At 47.0% G+C, this 5,415-nt stretch overlaps 1 long non-coding RNA gene across 1 annotated transcript; it reads right to left on the bottom strand.

Annotated features, from left to right (window-relative positions):
- Positions 1 to 1,483: 1,483 nt before the first annotated feature.
- Positions 1,484 to 5,190, bottom strand: LOC135193113 (uncharacterized). The gene is made up of 2 exons (XR_010309104.1): positions 5,093 to 5,190; positions 1,484 to 1,795 (listed from the first exon to the last, which is right to left on the bottom strand). It is a non-coding gene; the product is annotated as an uncharacterized LOC135193113 (long non-coding RNA).
- Between the last annotated feature and the right edge of the window lie 225 nt (positions 5,191 to 5,415).

The raw sequence follows: 5,415 nt of genomic DNA, 5'->3' as shown, positions 1-5,415 counted from the left end.
ACAGGTGCCAGCTAACTGTGCTGGCATCACGGAGCAGGCTCCAGAGCCTCACACCACTGCTGTGGGTGATGCCTTCCACTCCCAGCTTACTGGTGGTTTCCAGCAGCTCAAAAAGCCTCACCCACAGGGCTCTCGGCCCTGTCTGTGCCCTGTGCAGATTTGCACCATCCCAGAGCACCTGGGCTTGCCCTTTGGTACTTTTGCATTTCCTTATCACTCCATTGCTTTCAGCTCACTGCTGGGCAAACGGAGCTGTGGTGAAAGGTCCAAAATTATGCTCAAAATGCATATCCAGGACATGTCCCTGTATGTCCCAAACAAACATACTCACCTTCCCCACCAGTTCTCTCTCTTTCCTGAGCTAGGACAAGGTGGGAAACAATACGAAAGCCTTGGTGCCTGTCAGTCTGAATAACACCACCACGTTTGGGCTTGTTTTTGGGCCTGCTTTGCGCACTGGTAAACAAAATCCACCTTTTTGTCCGTGGGCAGCCTGATGTGTGTGCGCCTGTGCATCTTCTGTTTTTGGTGTAAGTAACGCAGGGCTGGCTGGCTGTTGAGTTTTATCTGCTCCTGTTGGCCTAACATGCTCTCGGCAAAATGCTTAACTTCGGATTTGCTAAACAAGTTGCTCCCTCGTCTGCCTGCTCGCTGCCGGCCCCGCCGTACCTGCTTCCAGGCCATGTGCAGCGCCCAGGCCTGCCTCTGCTGCTAGCGGGGGGTGCGGGCGCTGCTCCCCTCCCGAGCCTGGCCGCAGTCCCAAACCGCCTGCCCCGCTCGGGGGCGCAGCTGCCCGCCTGAGCCCGGCAGAGCCGCGGACCGCTCGGCCCAGCTGCAGCCTAGCAGCATCGGGTTACGACTTCGGGGACCGCTTCTGTTGACTGCAAACGGAGCCAGTCCCGTGCCTGGCACCCACCCGTCGCAGCCTGGATCCCACCGCACCTGGCAGGCTGCCCGATCGGGTAGCACCTGTGAGCCGTGGAAGGAGTTGCCCTCTCACTGAGGAGTTGTCTCGCCGTGCCCGTGGACCCCGGAGATGTTGCGCCCAATTTGCGCTACGCACCCCTCTGCAGAGCTTTTCCCTCGGCTGTAGCAGCCCCTCCGCAGCCTGCGCGCGTTGGAACTGCCTTTGCGTTGTGCAGCCGCGCATCGTTTTGGACTACAAATATTGACATTTCGAGTCAGTGAGTGTGAGTAAATTGACTCTTTTCTCTACAGTTTATAAAGATTTGTGCCTGCCGTTCAACTTCAAGTGGATGAAAGTTCCGTTAACATTACCCTTAGAGGACAAGCGGCAGGAACCTTTTCAATCGGGTTACTGTTTCTAAATTTGCTGGAGATGTTTAAATCGTTCTAATGCTGTGTATATACATTCTGCAAAGCCAGCTTTACCCACCGAATATCCGAATCTGTGTATGTATTAACTGTAAATAAGTTTGGGGGGGGGGGGGGGGGGTGTTTAAAAAAAAATTAATACTTGTAATTTTTGCTTTATCATAAATCATATTTAATAACAATACCACAACAGGAGCTGCTTCCATTTATCTCTCCAAACACTTTCTCTCTCCAAACCTTTCACTTCTGCCCCCACCACACCACTTCAGTTATCTTGCTTTCCCAGCAGATCTTTCCGCAAACCCACAGTGTGGCAATGTGCCATGGAAGGCACCTCAGCGCCATCCTCCTTCTCTCATGTGGTCCTGTTGTCCCCCGGCTTGAGGATGCAGACTGAGAAACTCAGGCAGTACCCAGTGCCAGCAGCCCTGACAGCTGCTGAAGGAAGTCTGCATCAGCACTGTGAAAAATGGTACCCGTGTCAATAAAAGAATGGCAAAGCAGAATATAAGAATATGAGAAAACGAAAATATGTCACTATGCGAAAGGCAGAGCAGGGTGTGTCAGAGCTAACTAAGCTGGAGACGTTGGAACCTACGAGCGATAACAGAAAGCGCTGTGAAGAGAGCCCCCTGTGAATAGGGGACATGAACAAAACAAGGGTGTGCCAGAGCTAGCTGAGCAAGGCTAGGGATGAACGATAACAGAAAACACCGTGAGCATGGTAGATAAGAAGACTGTAAAGCAGGCGACTGTCAAGACGCAAATAGGTGAGTCACAAAGACACCTGAGGAAGACTCTTTACTTCAGCCTCACGACCACCAGAGAGAACCCCAGGAGGATTAGCACGCATGCGCAAAAGTTCCAGGAAAAACTGCAACCGTTTTGGGAAATGATAAAATATGGATTACACTGCTTTGTGAATATGTATCCGAGCGGGAAATAAAAACCCTGCAGCTGCATGTGTACAGTGCGCAGCTGTGGAGATAAACTCCCCTGCGCCCAGCGCTGCTCCCTGCTTGCCAAAATAAAACTCCTTAAACTTATCTCTAAGTTTTTGGTGGCTCAATTTTAACAAGCACCAAAACCTCCAGGGACCGAACCCACCTCCCTACCTCCCTCCCAGGATGACCTCTGAGTCCCACAAGTAGCTGGAGAAACAGGCTCGTTATTGCCAGTGGGTCCCCAACCCTCCAGCCTGCCTCAGCCCACCAAAACAGTATTTACTGCCCATCCTGTGCCTGCAGTGCCGCCAGGCACACGAAGATGCCACTTCTACATAGGACATACACTTCGATGTATGAGCACTTGGAGGCAACCAAAAGCGTTTTTGGAGTTACTGTCTTTTAGCAGTACGTTTTGTATAAATGCTTGCAGGTCGAGCGACCCCTTGGCTGCCTAGACACAGCACTTGTGCACGAAGTACATGACAATTCAGGCAGTCTCAGTATCCCAGTTGCTTGACAACAAAAGTGACTCTGTTCTACTTTCTTGGGCTTTTTTTTTTCCCCCCTCCTTCTCTCTCTCTCTTTTTTTTTTTTTTTTTTTTTTTTTTTTTTTTACAGGAAATGTGCTGCAGAACAGATAAATTTTAAACTGCCCAGATGCTGGCATGTGTTAGTCATGCTAGGACAGACTCGGCTGGGCTGGGATCTCTTTCCCTTGGCTTCTTCAGTATCTTACCTAACTTGGCTCAAGCACAACGGCGCTGCACAAAATCCATTATCAGCTGGCTAAACCAAGTATCTCCAAGCCTTTAAATGAAAATCATAACTATAGATGCATGCATCTCAAACAGCAGGTTAGAAAGGAGCCCTGGACAGCTGAAAGAATGTTCTGTCTGTGTGAATATCTACATCGCACTTCATTGGTCTTTCACCCCTCTGACAACTCTTCTTGGAGGAAAACAGAAAAAAGCAGAAGACAACAGTCAGAAACTGCAATAAGGTGTGCTAGTTTGAAGCTAGCTAGAATGTTTTGGTGAGAAGAACTAGACTACAGGCTGTGAAAGGAAAACGATGGTGATGTCTACTTCCCTCATAGGCTTGCAGAGATATATAAAAACAAGAATCAAAACATAGATTAGGCACTACTCCTGCTGGGGAGCTCCAAGCTGCATCTCTCTCTCTAACCTCATCCTCCATTTCTCTGCCGTTTTTCTGATTAATCCACTTTGCTTCCTAACCCTCTGGCTGAACCTCCGTTCTTCCTTGGAGCTGGGGTAAGGTTGAGAGGGGTATGGGGAAGGTGAATAGGCTATTCAGAGGCTGTATCTGAAGAGGTTGTGGAGACTTCTTTGAGACTTTCAAACTTGGCTAGATGATGCCCTGTGCAACCTGATATCATTTCTAGATTAATCCTGCTTGAAGTTCAACTTGACCTTTTAATCTAAACTTTCCATAATTCTGTAGCATTGACAGACAAAATTGTAGATCCCAAAACTTAAAAGCAAATTGCAGCTATTTCTTATGGCAATTCAGAGCTATAGCAAGGTATTCAGCTCCTAAAATTCGTTTTCCTATCACCATTCCCCCCCGCCCCAAACCAGGAATCTTTTAATACCGAGATTGCTCATGAAGGAGGACCTGTGGTGCTTTATAAACTTTATAAACACTGCCAAATAATCATTCTTTATCCTGTTTGATTTCTTTGTTTACAATTGTGGTATTTTAGGTGGAGAGAGATGTCTAAGAGTGAGTGTTGCATAGATACCCACTTTCCTAGGTCGTCTCTTTACTATCTACTTGCAGCCCACTTACCTGGCTTGTACACTACTGCATGCTTTTTGAAAAAGCAAATACAGCTTCCTTGAACCTTCGTGCCCTCACCCAGCTTATTGCCAGAATTTGGTAGTCTTTTTTTCTTTGATTAATTCCTATTTACTCTGCATTTTGCCTTGCTTTATGTCTCATTTTTTACTTTACCAGACTTTCATGTTCATTTTCTAATGAAGTGTTGAGGCTAGAACGCACAGTCTACAAAGTATCAGTATAATGAACAATTTGGCCGCAAATGTAAGTACTCACAAAACAGGCTAAACATTATCTTTGTGCTATTTGACCAGTGAATGCTTTAAAAAAATTATTTGGTAGCAATTATGGGGTACTCCGCAGGTTACTCAAGTGAAGACATTTATTTGCGCAACTTGAGTCACTTATATACACCTTCGAGGTCTATTCACTGCGCAGTCTTCAGGTAGTCTTCAGATCATGCCCTCCACTCTCCATGAATACTAATTACATTGGCTAGTTAAATCAGACCTACACCCACATTCCTTCCGTTCACACTTCCTTTTACCTTGTCTACCATCTCCATATTTATCTTTGCCTAGAGGTAAACAAAACGAAACGTGTCACTTCCCATAATTCCACCCCTATTTTTTTTTTTAAGGATATTTGCTTGATTTTCTACTTGTCTAAATGCACTATATCACATAGTGGTGTGGAGTGTAGTTGTCACCGAGTGGAGTTTGTCTGGGTTTTTGGGGAATGAAATGCGAGGCCGATTTTTAAGAGTTTAAAAGGTTTCATATTATAATCACTAGAAATCCCCTTCCCCAGACTTATTTGTAACTACCCCACGCAAGTTCTTTGTAAGCGGTTGCGAATTAAATTACAGAATGACTATGTATAAGAAATCAGGAATTTAGCAACAGTTTGAAAGAATTTAGGAAGAGAGTCTGTGGCGAAGCAAGAGTTCCACTGGAAGGCTTTGAGAGATTATTCTGGCTTTAGATCAAGCTTTCTCAGTTACTCACTGTCCGAATTCAGTTCTGAAAGTCCTAAATATCGTGGATTGGGGCGCGCTGCCTGAGCTTCCGCGGGTCCGAGCCAAGCTGGGTGCTGGCGTCCGTCCGGAGGCCAGCCGCAGATCATAGCACTGGCGAGTCGGCTGTAGCTTCGATGCTGCAGTGCGAGTGCCGAGCTGTGCCATGTGCCATGTGTGTGGGTGTGGGTGTGTGTGAGAGCGAGTGAGCGAGAGTATCCAGGTGCTTTATTAAGGCAATGCAGCATCTTTTATACCGTTCAGAGGAGGTGTATCCAGCCAGACTTGGGTTGACACAAGTGGACAATACAGATT

The sequence above is a fragment of the Pogoniulus pusillus genome, chromosome Z, assembly GCF_015220805.1.
Source record: "Pogoniulus pusillus isolate bPogPus1 chromosome Z, bPogPus1.pri, whole genome shotgun sequence".
In the NCBI taxonomy this organism is placed as follows: Eukaryota; Metazoa; Chordata; class Aves; order Piciformes; family Lybiidae; genus Pogoniulus; species Pogoniulus pusillus.
The sequence above is the reverse complement of the archived record's forward strand: the minus strand, read 5'-3'. Positions and strand labels throughout refer to the sequence as shown.